This window comes from Triticum aestivum, chromosome 2B (genome assembly GCF_018294505.1).
Source record: "Triticum aestivum cultivar Chinese Spring chromosome 2B, IWGSC CS RefSeq v2.1, whole genome shotgun sequence".
Classification (NCBI taxonomy): Eukaryota; Viridiplantae; Streptophyta; class Magnoliopsida; order Poales; family Poaceae; genus Triticum; species Triticum aestivum.
This window is the reverse complement of record NC_057798.1, coordinates 402,584,207-402,600,270: the sequence shown is the minus strand read 5'-3', so window position 1 is coordinate 402,600,270 and position 16,064 is coordinate 402,584,207.

Below are 16,064 nucleotides of genomic sequence, written 5' to 3'. Positions count from 1 at the left end.
AGTAGTTTACCACAGACGTACGGGTCCATAGCTAGTAGCTAGATGGCTTCTTCTCTCTCTTTGATTCTCAATACCATGTTCTCCTTGATGTTCTTCGAGATCTATTCTATGTAATACACTTTTGCGGTGTGTTTGCCGAGATCCGATGAACTGTGGATTTATGATCAGATTATCTATGAATACTATTTGGTTCTTCTCTGAATTCTTATATGCATGATTTCATATCTTTGCAAGTCTCTTCAAATTATCAGTTTAGTTTGGCCTACTAGATTAATCTTTCTTGCAATGGTAGAAGTGCTTAACTTTGGGTTCAATCTTGCGGTGTCCTTTCCCAGTGATAGTAGGGGCAGCAAGGCACGTATATTATTGTTGTCATCGAGGATAAAAAGATGGGGTTTTCATGATATTGCTTGAGTTAATTCCTCTACATCATGTCATCTTACTTAATGCGTTACTCCGTTCTTTATGAACTTAATACTCTAGATGCATGCTGGATAGCGGTCGATGTGTGTAGTAATAGTAGTACATGTAGAATCATTTCGGTCTACTTGACATGGACAATATGCCAATGTTCATGATCATTGCCTTAGATATCGTCATAACTTTGCGCTTTTCTATCAATTGCTCGGCAGTAATTTGTTCACCCACCGTAATATTTGCTATCTTGAGAGAAGCCACTAGTGAAATCTATGCCCCCGTTCTCTTTTCCATCATATTGAATTTATTAGTTTCCCGTCAACTTGCCAATTTCTGTCGCCGTTCCTTTAAATTGCAATCTTTTACTTTCTGATCTATAAACCAAAAATACCAAAAATATTTACTTTACCGTTTATCTATCTCTATCATATCTCACTTTTGCAAGTGACCGTGAAGGGATTGACAACCCCTTTATCGCGTTGGGTGCAAGTTGTTGACTGTTTGTGCAGGTATTCGGTGACTTGTGCATTGTCTCCTACTGGATTGATACCTTGGTTCTCAAAATTGAGGGAAATACTTACGCTACTTTGTTGCATCACCCTTTCCTTTTCAAGGGAAAACCAACGCAAGATCAAGAGGTAGCAAGAAGGATTTTTGGCGCCGTTGCCATGTAAATCTACATCAAGTCAAGCCATACCAAGTACCTATCATAAACTCTTCTCTCTTGCATTACATTATTTGCCATTCGCCTCTCATTTTCCTCTCCCCCACCTCTAAAATGATTTTCAAAAAGATTTGTCTTTTCTTCGCATTCTTTCCGTTTGATCTTTTGTTTGCTTGTGTTACCATGTGCCTTCCTTTTGCTTGCATCTTCGCTTGATAAAAGTTTATGGATCCGCATCCACTTTCTAATCTTTTTGAGAGATCCAATTATGATGAACCAATTGCTAGTGACTTGAGTGCACTAGATTATCTTTATGAGGTTTTGCTTGAAATTCGTGAATCTGAAAATTGTGATGAAGTGCTTTATGAAGTGACCCATGATAGATCTTTGAATGAAAAGAATGATTGTAATTATGTTATTATAAATTCTATTAATGTCAATTGTGCTAATGATATGCAAAACCCTAAGCTTAGGGATGCTAGTTTTGCTATGTCTACTACTTGTGCAATGATCATGATTGGGGTGATTCTTTTTATGATCTTGAAACTTTATTTAAGCCCCATGATGAATATGAGATTGATAATAGTGTTTGCAATATTATTGAAAGTGGGTTTGGAAGAGTGTCAACTTTAGATCCCACATATTTGGATAATGTTCAATCTTATGAATTGTTTTTGAGAAAAGTGGGTTTGGAGAGGTTATGACTTTAGTTAAGGTTAATCCCGCTATTTTGGAAGAGTGTCAACTTTGCATGCATGTGGATAGTGTTGAGAATATGTTATGTGATAGATATTTTGTTGAATTTTATTATGATCCTACATGTAATTATTATGAGAGAGGAAAATATGGTTGTAGAAATTTTCATGTTAGTAAATTACCTCTCTTCATGTTGAAATTGCTATCGTCTCTTTCTTCTTCCTTGAATATGCTAGTTTTTGCTTGCATTGATAATTTTTTTGCTTATAAAATGCCTATGCATAGGAGTTATGTAGACTTAGATGTGTTTTCACGTGTTTTATGATGCTCTCTTTGTGCTTCAATTCTTGTCTCTCATGTGAGCATCATTGAAATTATCAATGCCTAGCTAAGGGCGTTAAACGATAGCGCTTATTGGGAGGCAACCCAATTTTATTTTTGTTCTTTGTTTGTTTTTCCTGTTTAGTAATAAATATTTCATATAGCATCTGGTTAGATGTGGTTTTATGTTTTAATTAGTGTTTGTGCCAAGTGGAACCTTTAGGATAGCTTATGGTGATAGTTGTGTTGATCCTGCTGAAAATTTGAAACTTTTGCGCTTAGTAAATTAGTTTTGAAAATTCACAGAAACGTGATTTTGGTATGATTATTTTTTGTTTGGATTAGCACACAAATGTCTCAGGTTTTCCTAATTTGGATGGATTTTTGGAGTTACAGAAGTATTCGAGAGTTATAGATTACTACAGACTGTTCTGTTTTTGATCGATTCTATTTTTCGCGTGTTGTTTGCTTATTTTGATGAATCTATGGGTAGTATCGGGGGGTATGAACCATGGGGAAGTCGGAATACATTAGATATTACACCAATATAATAAGGAATGAGTTTTCAACAGTGCCTTAAAGTGGTGATTTGTTTTCTTATACTAACGGAGCTCATGAGATTTTCTGTCGAGTTTTGTGTTGTGAAGTTTTCAAGTTTTGGGTAAGGATTTGATGGATTATGGAATAAGGAGCGGCAAGAGCCTAAGCTTGGGGATGCCCAAGGCACCCCAAGGTAATATTCAAGGACAACCAAAATCCTAAGCTTGGGGATGCCCCGAAAGGCATCCCCTCTTTCGTCTTCGTCTATCGGTAACTTTACTTGAGGCTATATTTTTATTCACCACATGATATGTGTTTTGCTTGGAGCGTCTTGTATGATTTGAGTATTTTCTTTTTATTGTAGCACAATCATCCTTGTTGTACACACCTTTTGGCAGAGACATGCATGAATCGTGATTTATTAGAATACTCGATGTGCTTCACTTATATCTTTTGAGCTAGGCAATATTGCTCTAGTACTTCACTTATATCTTTTTAGAGCAAGGTGGTGGATTTATTTTATAGAAACTGTTGAACTCTCATGCTTCACTTATATTATTTTGAGAGTCTTTTAGAATAGCATGGTAATTTGCTTGGGTTATAAAGCTAGTCCTAATATGATGGGCATCCAAGATGGATATAATAAAAACTTTCATATAAAGTGCGTTGAATACTATGAGAAGTTTGATACTTTATGATTGTTTTGAGATATGAAGATGGTGATATTAGAGTCACGCTAATGGAGTAGTTGTTAATTTGAGAGATACTTGTGTTGAAGTTCGTGATTCTCGTAGCATGCACGTATGGTGAACCGTTATGTGATGAATTTGGAGCATGATTTATTTATTGATTGTCTTCCTTATGTGTGGAGGTCGGGATCGCACGATGGTTAACCCCTACCAACACTTCCCCTAGGAGCATGCGCGTAGTACTTTGTTTTGATGACTTGTAGATTTTTGCAATAAGTATGTGATTTCTTTATGACTAATGTTGAGTCCGTGCCACCGTTCATAATTCTTTCATACATGTCACTCTTGATTCATTGCACATCCCGGTATACTGCTGGAGACATTCACATAGAGTCATATTTTGTTCTAAGTATTGAGTTGTAATTCTTGAGTTGTAAGTAAATAAAAGTGTGATGATCTTCATTATTAGAGCATTGTCCCATGTGAGGAAAGGATGATGGAGACTATGATTCGCCCACAAATCGGGATGAGACTCCGGATGAAAAATAAAAAAATAAAAGAAAAAAAGAGGCCATAAAAAAAGAAGGCCCAGAAAATGAGAGAAAAAGAGAGAAGGGGCAATGTTACTATCCTTTTTCCACACTTGTGCTTCAAAGTAGCACCATGATCTTCATGATAGAGAGTCTCCTATTTTGTCACTTTCATATACTAGTGGGAACTTTTCATTATAGAACTTGGCTTGTATATTACAATGATGGGCTTCCTCAAAATGCTCTAGGTCTTCGTGAGCAAGCAAGTTTGATGCACACTCACTTAGTTTCTTTTTGAGCTTTCATACACTTATAGCTCTAGTGCATCTGTTGCATGGCAATCCCTACTCACTCACATTGATATCTATTGATGGGCATCTCCATAGCTCGTTGATACGCCTAGTTGATGTGAGACTATCTTCCTCTTTTTGTATTCTCCACAACCACCATATTCTATTCCACCTATAGTGTTATGTTCATGGCTCATGCTCATGTATTGCGTGAAAGTTGAAAAAGTTTGAGAATACTAAAGTATGAAACAATTGCTTGGCTGAAACCAAGTTTGTGCATGATTTAAATATTTTGTGTGATGAAGATAGAGCATAGACTGACTATATGATTTTGTACGGATAACTTTCTTTGGCCATGTTATTTTGAGAAGACATGATTGCTTTGTTCGTATGCTTGAAGTATTATTATTTTTATGTCAATATTAAACTTTTGTTTTGAATCTTTCGGATCTGAATATTCATGCCACAATAAAGAAAATCACATTAATAAATATGTTAGGTAGCATTCCACATCAAAAAATCTATTTTTATCATTTACCTACACGAGGACGAGCAGGAATTAAGCTTGGGGATGCTTGATACGTCTCCAACGTACCTATAATTTTTTATTGTTCCATGCTATTATATTATCAGTTTGGGATATTTAATAGGCATTTATATGCTATTTTATATTATTTTTGGGACTAACCTATTAACCGAGGGCCCAGTGCCAGTTTCTGTTTTTTTGCCTACTTTAGAGTTTTGCAGAAAAGGAATACCAAACGGAGTCCAAACGGAATGAAACTTTCACGATGATCTTTCTTGGACCGAAAGGAAACCAGAAGACTTGGAGATGAAGTCGGAGACACAAGAGGTGGCCACAAGGCAGGAGGGTGCGCCCTAGGGGGTAGGGCGCGCCCCCTACCTCGTGGGCCCCTCGTAGCTCCCCTGACCTAGTTCCTATGCCTATATATACTCTTATACCCTGAAAACATCCAGGGGAGCCACGAAACCACTTTCCCACCACCGCAACCTTCTGTACCCATGAGATCCCATCTAGGGGCCTTTTCCGGCGTCCTGCCAAAGGGGGATTTGATCACGGAGGGCTTCTACATCAACACCATTACCTCTCCGATGAAGCGTGAGTAGTTTACCACAGACCTACGGGTCCATAGCTAGTAGCTAGATGGCTTCTTCTCTCTCTTTGATTCTCAATACCATGTTCTCCTCGATGTTCTTGGAGATCTATTTGATGTAATGCTATTTTGCGGTGTGTTTGCCAAGATCTGATGAATTGTGCATTTATGATCAGATTATCTATGAATATTATTTGGTTCTTCTCTGAATTCTTATATGCTTGATTTGATATCTTTGCAAGTCTCTTCGAATTATCGGTTTAGTTTGGCCTACTAGATTGATATTTCTTGCAATGGGAGAAGTGCTTAGCTTTGGGTTCAGTCTTGATGTGTCCTTTCCCAGTGACAGTAGGGGCAGCAAGGCACGTATTGTATTGTTGTCATCGAGGATAAAAAGATGGGGTTTTCATCATATTGCTTGAGTTAATTCCTCTACATCATGTCATCTTACTTAATGCGTTACTCCATTCTTTATGAACTTAATACTCTAGATGCATGCTGGATAGCGGTCGATGTGTGTAGTAATAGTAGTAGATGCATAATTGTTTTGGTCTACTTGACATGGACGTGATGCCTATGTTCATGATCATTGCCTTAGATATCGTCATAACTTTGCGCTTTTCTATCAATTGCTCGACAGTAATTTGTTCACCCACCATCATATTTGCTATCTTGAGAGAAGCCACTAGTGAAACCTATGGCCCCGAGTCTCTTTTCCATTATATTGAATCTATTAGTTTCCCGTCAACTTGCCAATTTCTGTCGTCGTTCCTTTAAATTGCAATCTTTTACTTCTGATCTATAAACCAAAAATACCAAAAACATTTACTTTATCGTTTATCTATCTCTATCAGATCTCACTTTTGCAAGTGATCGTGAAGGGATTGACAACCCCTTTACCGTGTTGGGTGCAAGATGTTGATTGTTTGTGCAGGTATTCGGTGACTTGTGCATTGTCTCCTACTGGATTGATACCTTGGTTCTCAAAACTGAGGGAAATACTTACGCTACTTTGTTGGATCACCCTTTCCTCTTCAAGGGAAAACCAACGCAAGCTCAAGAGGTAGCAAGGTGGAACATCTTCAATTGGGCCCTATTCTGGAGGATTAGCTGGTTCATTCGAAGGTCCCCATCCATCTTCATGCTGCACATTATGACCCCATCCATCAGCTATATTTTGTTCATGATTATGTCCTAGAGGCACTGCATTCCAGCCAAGAGCAGGGTAAGGCGGCATTGCCCAGAAGGGCTGTGGTGGATTGACACTCGGCATTGGATGTGGGTTTCCATTGAGGGGCATGGGATCCTCATCTGCCTGGATCGTACCTTCAGCAAACTCTCTAGTAAGAATATAGCAGCCAACCGACCATGAGACAATCGTGCTTCCCCAATTAGCAAATTCTCGAAAGGTAACAGAGCGTGGAACCAGAGCATTATCTAAAAAGGAAGCACAAACCAAAGATCTGACCTTCGCCTGTCAGTGCTATTCCAATAATGAAACTGACCAAAAGTACTGACAACATCTGCAATGCATTGAGTATTGCGATAATCCAAAGGATTCCTATGAACATCAACCACCCTGCTCTGTGACCATGAATCGCTCAGAACCCCTCACCTTGATTATGAGGAATAAACCTGACAAAAAACTCATTGCCCTCCTCATCAACACCTAAGGGAAACGGCCGATGCAATGTAAAAGAGCCACGGACTACAAGATCCTCCATCTCAAACAATCTGACTCCTTGAAACCATGTCTGGGCAGAAATAACAGGGACATGCATAGTTTGGACCAGGAAGTTGAGCACCTGTTGTCGATGAACTCCAACCAGCTCAGAAGGTGGGATCGGCTCCACAATGTCCATCATGTATTGCTCATGCTCCTGAGGTGGTGGGATCGCCGTGGTGTAGTAGGTGTGATGGCGGTCCTCCCAACCATCTTCAATATCGAAGCCAGCCAAGAGGAAACGGTGCGGATCAATCGCATACACCACCATTGGAGACGGCGGGGCAGGCTCAGAGCTAGAATAAGCTTGGTTGCACGAGGCCGGGCATGGTGGCGGTGATGAGGGCGGCGGTGGAGAAGCAGAGGTTGGGGTTTTCTCTCGCTGTGGTGGAGTTTGTCCCCGAGAAACCGAAGAGGCAGGGGAAAGAGAGGAGTCCTCCTTCCCGACTCATTGTGATGTTATATGTCGTTGTAGCAAGGGTGGAGGTCACTATGTGAGCAAATTCCCATCTCTGCGTGTGATGATTGTTATTGAGGATGGTGGGTATGAGTCCTCTAGTGACTTTGATGAGGAGACTCTGGCTCTTATTGCTAGTGAAGAGTAGGGTGGACATGATTCTGAATAAGAGAGAGACACAATACATGGCTATTGAAGATAGTGACAGGTATGAAAGTTTAGTTGCTCAATGTGTTTTGAGTGTGCAGGTAACACAGGCTGAGCAAAATCACAGGCACAATTTGTTCCATAAAAGGGAGTTGTGAAGGAACGTTCTGTTCACGTCATCATAGATGGAGAGAGTCGCAACAGCTTGGCTAGCATGGAGATGGTGGAGAAGCTATCTCTCACCACCATACCACATCCTTACTACATACAATGGTTCAACAATGACGACTAGGTTAAGGTAACACGTACTATTTGTGTGCATTTTCGTATCGCTACATATGCCGATTATGTTGATTGTGATGTGGTACCCATGCAAGCATGCTCCTTATTACTTGCTACGCTATGGAAAATCTATAAAAATTATGTACACCATGGTAGAAACAATCAATATACTCTTGTTCATAAGGATAAACATATTACTTTGCTTCCTCTGTCTCCTGAACACATTTTGAAAGATGATCTTACTAGAGCTAGTAAAGCAAAACAGGAGCAAAACAAGAGTGAAACTCATATTATGGCAAAAGAATTTGAGAAACAAATGAAGCCGAATAACAAACCATTATATCATGTTGCCTCTGAAATTAAATTAAAAAGTTGATGTTTATTTGCTACCAAATCTGATATTGATGATCTAGATTTTAGCAAATCTGTTTGCTATGCTTTTGTGTGCAAATAGGCATTATTTTTATTGGAGGACGTGTCTTCCTCTTTGCCTCCTATTGTCACTAACATTTTGCAGTAGTTCATTGACGTCTTTCCACAAGATGTGCCACCAGGATTACCACTTATTTGAGGGATTGAGCATCAGATTGACTTAATTCCTGGTGCATCACTGTCCAACCGTGCACCTTACCATACCAATCTAGAGGAGACAAAGAAGATTATGCGTCAAGTACATGAGCTACTCGGCAAAGGTTACATACGTGAATCCATTAGTCCTTGTGTTGTTCCTATTATTCTAGTGCCAAAAAAGGATGGTACGCCGCATATGTGTGTTGATTGTAGATCCATTAATAATATTACTATTCGCCATCGTCATTCTATTCCTAGGCTAGATGATATGCTTGATGAATTAAGTGGTTCTACCATATTCTCCAAAATTGATTTGCGTAATGCATACCATCAAATTCGTATGAAATTGGGAGATGAATGGAAAATAACATTTAAAATTGAGTTTGGCTTATATGAGTGGTTAGTCATGCCTTTTGGGTTAACTAATGCACCTAGTACTTTCATGAGATTAATGACCAAAGTTTTACGTGCTTTCATTGGACGATTTATGGTAGTCCATTTTGATGATATGCTGATTTATAACAGATCTTTGGAGGAACATTTGGAACATTTATGTGCGGTTTTTATTGCTCTACGTGATGCACATTTGTTTGGTAACCTTGGGAAGTGCACCTTTTGCACTGACCGAGTATTTTTTTCTTGGCTATGTTGTTACTTCACAGTGAATTGAAGTTGATAAAGCCAAGATTGAAGCTATTGAGAGTCAGCTGCAGGCCAAAATGGTCACACAACTATGGAATTTTCTTGGACTCGCTGGTTTCTATAGGCGCTTTGTGAGAGATTTCAACACCATTGTTGCGCCTCTCGATGAGCTTACAAAGAAGGGTGTGCCTTTTGTTTGGGGTACCACACAGGAAGAAGCCTTCATGGTATTCAAAGATAAGTTAACACATGCTCCTTTACTCCAACTTCCTGATTTTAAGAAGACTTTTGAGCTTGAGTGTGTTGCTAGTGGAATTGGATTAGGAGGTCTGTTATTATAAGATGGCAAACCGGTTGCATACTTTTCTAAAAAATTGAGCGAGCCTAGTCTGAACTATTCTACTTATGATAAGGAATTATATGCACTTGTTCGGACTTCGGAAACATGGCAACATTATTTATGGCCCAAAGAATTTGTTATACATTATGATCATGAATCTTTGGAACACATTAAAAGTCAAGCAAAATTGAACTATACACATGCTAAATGGGTTGAATTCATTGAGATTTTCCCATATGTCAGTAAACACAACAAGGGTAAAGAAAATGTTATTGTTGATGCATTATCTCATTGATATAGTATGCTTTCTCAACTTGACTTTAAAGTATTTGGTTTGGAGACCATCAAAGATCAATGCATGATGCTGAATTTAAAGATGTGATGCAGAATTGTAAAGAAGGAAGAACATGGAACAAGTTCGTCATTAATGATGGATTTGTCTTCCGTGCTAACAAGCTATGCATTCCAACTAGCTGTATTCGTCTTTTGTTGTTGCAGGAGACGCATGGGGGAGGATTAATGAGACATTTTGGCGTGAAGAAGACGAAGGACGTAATTGCTACACATTTCTTTTGGCCAAACATGAGATGGGATGTTGAGCGTTTTGTTGCTCGCTACACTACATGTCAAAAAGCTAAGTCACGACTCAATCCTCATGGTTTATATATGCCTTTGCCTGTACCTAGTGCTCCATGGGAGGATATATCTCTAGACTTTGTTTTAGGTACCTCGAACAAAGAAGGGGAGGGATAGCATATTTGTTGTCGTGGATTCTCAAAAATGGCACACTTTATACCATGTGATAAAAGTGATGATGATGCTAATGTTGATGATTTGTTCTTTCATGAAATTATTTGCTTGCATGGTGTGCCAAATACAATTTTTTCATATCGTGATACTAAATTTCTTAGCCACATTTGGAGATCTTTATGGGCTAAGTTGGGTACTAAATTGATTGACTACATGTCACCCTCAAACTGATGGACAATCTGAAGTAGTCAATAGAACATTATCTACTATGCTTAGGGTTGTTTTGAAGAATAACCTTAAAATGTGGGAAGAATTTTTATATTGAATTTGCTTATAATCATCCGTTGCATTCTACTACTAAGATGTGCCCTTTTGAGATTGTGTATGGTTTCCTACCTCATGCACCCAATGATTTGTTGTCTCTTCCATCTTCGGAGAAGGTTAATTTTGATGCTAAACAACATGTTGAATTTATGTTAAAAATGCATGAGTTAAATAAGGAAAATATTGAGTGCATGAATGCTAAATATAAACTTGCTTGAGGTAAGGGTAGAAAACGTGTTGTCTTTGCACCTGCAGATCTTATTTGGTTACACTTGCGTGAGGATAAGTTTCCTGATTTGCGAAGTTAAAGCTAATGCCACGTTCTGATGGTCCTTTTAAGGTATTAGAGAAAATAAATGATAGTACATATAAATTTGAGCTACCTGCAGATTTTGGGGTTGGTCCCACTTTTAACATTGCAGATTTAAAGCCTTACTTGGGTAAGAAAAATGAGCTTCCATCAAGGACGACTTCAATTCAAGAAGGGGAGGATGACGAGGACATCACTAACAAAGTTACACCCACAGCCCCGACTGCTACATATACTGGACCAATTTCTAGAGTTCACGTATGCCAATTAAACTAATATCTACTTTCGTTTATTGATAATAATTCTAATGTTCATGAGAATATGATGTTGCCTAAATTGGAGATATTTGTTTTGCTTATAAATGAAAGGCCAAGCATGGACAAGAATGATAAACATTGGAGCATGATCAAGCATGGAGAAGATGGCGCACGCAAGGGGAGCAATAACAGAGTCTAGTGGAGTTTTCAGCACTTTGGAGCCACCATGATGAAGTACAAGGACATGGACAAAATATACAAGTTGACCTTTCATAAATTTCGTCCATAAGCTTAATATAGGTGTTGCGACACCTTAGTTTTGGGCCAGGCCCATGCAATTTCGAAATACACTTATTAGGTTAGTTTTAGATTCCGTATTAATAGGAAAAATGACTTTGGACATAATTTAGTCCCACCTTGCCAAGGGTGGACGAAATTCCCCTCTGTCTCCCTATAAATACAGCCCTTAGGGCGTCATTTTATACTTGGGTTTGTTTAGATTAAAGTTCGCCATAGCGGCAACTCACGTACTTTGTTTGTGTTCAACGACCAGACTAAGACGTCATAGAACCCTGCTTGCTTAATAAAGCTTTCCTCTTATATTCGCAATATTCATATTGCAGTCTTAGTTTCTTGCTTGTTCTTTGTTTCCGTGCAGGAAATAGACCTTCGTGTTCAGGTTGATCATGCTTCGGCATGGTCAATAACCTCTCGGAGTTAGTTTAGGGATTGCTAAGGCGCGATGTCCTCGCACGTTAGTAGTCGGATCGTCAAAGTCTACTCCACCAAAAACGATAGCCACCATCTCATCGAAAGATGGGACACCTTTGCCTCTATCAAGTGATATCAGATTTTCAGGTTGCTCGGTGAGATTTTACCAATTCTTCGTAGTCTATACCGCATCTGCTTTCATACCTATAGTCCACAAAAAAGGCACAAAAAAGGGTTAGTTCGTCATTTCCGAACCAATCTAAGCCTTTGCATAATCTTTTCACTTTTGCTTTATTGAATTTGTGGTTGCATCATCGTGTCTAGTTGTTGGTCTTAGCGTCTAGTCCCTTAAAGTTTCGAGTTATGTTCACAAGTTGTCACGCCGCCGCACGATCATCATCACCGCTACCATATACCACCACTGCCTATCTGACACCAATCTGAGTCCATATACCACCACCAATTAGAGTCCATAGTCGGATCGTTAAAGTATACTCCACCAAAAATGATAGATACCATCTCATCAAAATACGGGACACATTTGCCTCTATCATCATGGAAACTACATTAAGTAATGCTACTAAGGTACTTTATGAGATGAAAACAAACTATACTCAATGGCAAGAGCCCCAACTGGTAAGAAGGTAAGTTCTATTTAGGAGATCTCTTGCTTGGATGAAAAGTTGACATGATCATGTCCATGTTTGCTTTTAAACATGTTCCTAATGATACCAATGATGTTCTACCGTCTCACTTGTTGAACACAGGAATGATTAGGTGGATATGAATTTCATTTCTAGAAACAATTTTAGTACTTATAAGAACAACTTTGAAAATAATTATGTTAGACCATACCTGCAAAAAATTCAAAATACACATGGAAATTTTTATGGCAATAAAAATATACTACTGATCTTCAAAATGACGCATACTCGGCCAAGTCCTGCTATCCGGCGCTCTTCTCTAGATCCGCAATTGAGCCATCTTGGCGCCTCACCTAGAAGTCGTGGGCTCTGCTACGCTAAAGATCTTCCTATGGCTTGCTTGCCAGGGCCAATGCTGGAGCACAAACAGATTGGCATGTCGTGGACTGCCACACACCCCTCTATGTCTACTTTGCGACAAGAAGCCAGAAACCATCCAACACCTTCTCGTGACCCGCTCCTTCTCCTACTAGGCGTGGTCATGAGATCCTGGCATGGTGCCATGCCACGAACATGCTACCCGGCCGATGATGAGTTCCGCGAATGGTTTTCAGCCTCCATCCAAGACTCCCCAACCGCCCTTCGAGGCGGCCTCACCACCGTGTTCATTCTCATTGCTTGGCGAATCTGGAAACGCTGCAATGATTGCATATTCAACAATGATACACCTTGGGGTGCGGCTCACCAACGAGATCAAAGACGACGCTAGAGCTTGGGCTCACGCTGGGGCCAAGGGGCTTGGTCAGCTGATCAACGAGACATAGGGGCTGTTGGTTTGTGACTATGGTTGCCACATGTTGCCATACCTAAGGTTAGGCAACTTTGACCAACTTAAAAGGGTGTTTGGTTCAAGCCTTACCTTAGGCAATATACTTTTTGCCACACTAGGACCGCACATGACATACACTTAAAAAGTGTGACAAGATTCCCTTAGGCTTGCCAACTTGTGGCTCTCATTTTGAAGAACTAACCTTAGACAAGTGTGGCAAGAAATGTGTGGCAAAATGTGGCATTCCTGCCACATTTTGCCTGCCACATTTTGCTACACATTTCTTGCCACACTTGCCTAAGGTTAGTTCTTCAAAATGAGAGCCACAAGTTGGCAAGCGAATCTTGCAACACTTTTTAAGTGTATGTCATGTGGGGTCCTAGTGTGGCAAAAAGTATATTGCCTAAGGTAAGGCTTGAACCAAACACCCTCCTAAGTTGGTCAAAGTTGCCTAACCTTAGGTATGGCAACATGTGGCAACCATAGTCACAAACCAAATAGCCCCTAAGCCTAGAACCAAACAGCCCCGTAGACTTCGTGGCTGCCATTCTCATGCGCTCTTGTAGGCCTTGCTCACACCGCCTACGTGTTTGTGCTTGCAAGGCCGTCTCTATAATTACTCCTTTAAACCTTCTCCTATCAATACAACTTTTGTGTATTCGCCAAAAAAAAGAGGTCAAAATCTTAGGTGAGGATGGATCTTTTTCGGAAATGTTAACGCCCACACGTGTGGGCGTTCACCATCTCGAACACACGCAACGAGCACCGTTGGGGACTTTGTGCACGAATCTTGGCACAACCCAGTCGTTTTTCTGCGCCACGTAGGACGAGGCGCGTGTGTGGTGTGCGAGACCGGTCGCCCGCACGTTGGTTGCCCTCCCGCGGTCAGCGGTTGCCACTCGGGGGCGTGCGGTGGAGCCGCTATGCGCCCGCACGCCACGCGCCGGCCGCGGTTGTCGTCAAACACGTCGCGCACCTCTGCCCCCTCTCCCTCACGGTGCCATTTACTAACCCCAGCAGTTGCTGGCACAACCCACTTCGCTTTCCAAATATTTGGAGGAGAAGGCGAATGGAGAAGGCGACGGCGGAGGCGGAAGAATCGACGGTGTTCGCGGCCGTTGGTGGTGCTCGCCAGAATGGATCGGCTTCGCCGGAGCGCCTGCGGATTGAAGGTAATGCTCGCTCCAACTCCCACAATCCCTTCCTGCATTTCCCCCCTTCCCTCCCTGTTCGATTCCTCGCTCGAGATTCGTAGAGATTCAGGTGATTTGGCGGTGCGTCGACGTTCCCGCCGGCGCCGGAGTCCTGTGCGCTAGCCATTTTCGGTGGCACGGGGCAGTTTCGTGGACGCCATGATGGCGCCCTCGTCAGGGTGGTTATGCCTGTCCAGAGACACGCACTAGTTGGGCCTTGGGATTGGGCAGGTGTCTGCCGGTTTGTTAGTTGCGAATTGGTTCGAATTGGTGTTTGCAATCAGTTCGGGGGAGAACTTTGAGGTTGAATTTGAAGTCACTGTAGTTGCCATTGAACCCTAGATCTAGTTAGCTGTTTTTGAAACTGCATTATGAGGCAACCGTGGTAGTTTTGATTAGCTATCATGACTGTATGGCAACTACCTTCCTGAATGAATGCGATAATTGCCACAAACGTGCTCCCCCATGCGGCAACTAACTTACTGAAATGACTGTGATAGTTGCCACAATCAAGCTTTCCCATGCGGCAACCAAGTTATTGAATGACTGTGATAGTTGCCACACACACGCTCTTCCATGTGGCAACTAATTTGCTGAATTACTGTGATAGCAGCCACAAACATGTTGTTTCATTGTGGCAACTAATTTTCCTGAATGATTTGTGAATAGTTGCCACACAGTACGAATGGTAAAGTGTAGTAAATCGGTAGTCAGTGAAGTTTCAGTAACCAACTGCACTGAACGGCAACTAACATGCACATCAACCTTGCCTGTTGCCACATGGACAGTATATTCTTGTGGCAAATAGAATGTGTACACACTGTGTTTGTTGCCATACCGTAGACAGGACAATATGGCAAACTGGCTGCATAACATGGCAACCAATTTTGCACATCAAATTGTATCAGATGCCATACATATGCTTTCCATGTGGCAATTTTCTGTCCGACCACAACATGTCTGTTGCCATGTTACAGTCAGTACAATGTGGCAAAATCATTGTACTGCAGACGCAATTTTTGTGTTTTTGCCACATTGACTTGCGATATCTGAACACACTGTGGCATTTTTCAGGTTCTTTGATTAGATGTTTTTCATCGCTTTTTTGTATTACGTGTTGCATTTTTAACATGGCAATTCAACCCTAGCAAATTTTGCCGCTGAACAGATGGCATTTCATTGGTGTATTTTTAGGACAGGGTGTGAGCTGCCACATTTTAGTTTTTGTGATGTGGAGGATTTTGAGACTATCTATTGTACTATCTTTGGCTAACATGGCAACTTCAACATTTTGTTTTCAAGTGCATTTATGATATGTACACCCCTTTTTTTGGAAAATGCAACCAATGTGCTTACTTGCCACGTTTATGTTTTCGACAATCACAGGAGGGGTGCGTGTGTGTTCACTAGTTGACATTTTCTGTTAGGTGGCAACTGCTTACCTCTTTGCGTTTTCGTTTCCACTGTGACAATTTTGGTCTGTTCCTATCTCAGCAGAATGGCTCGTGGAGATCATCAAAATGATGACAATGATTTCATGGATCCACCACAGCATAATCGGGCAGCTGGATGGAGAAAAGAGGGTGATGAGGTAACTGTCCACACCCCCCTCTCCCCCCCCCC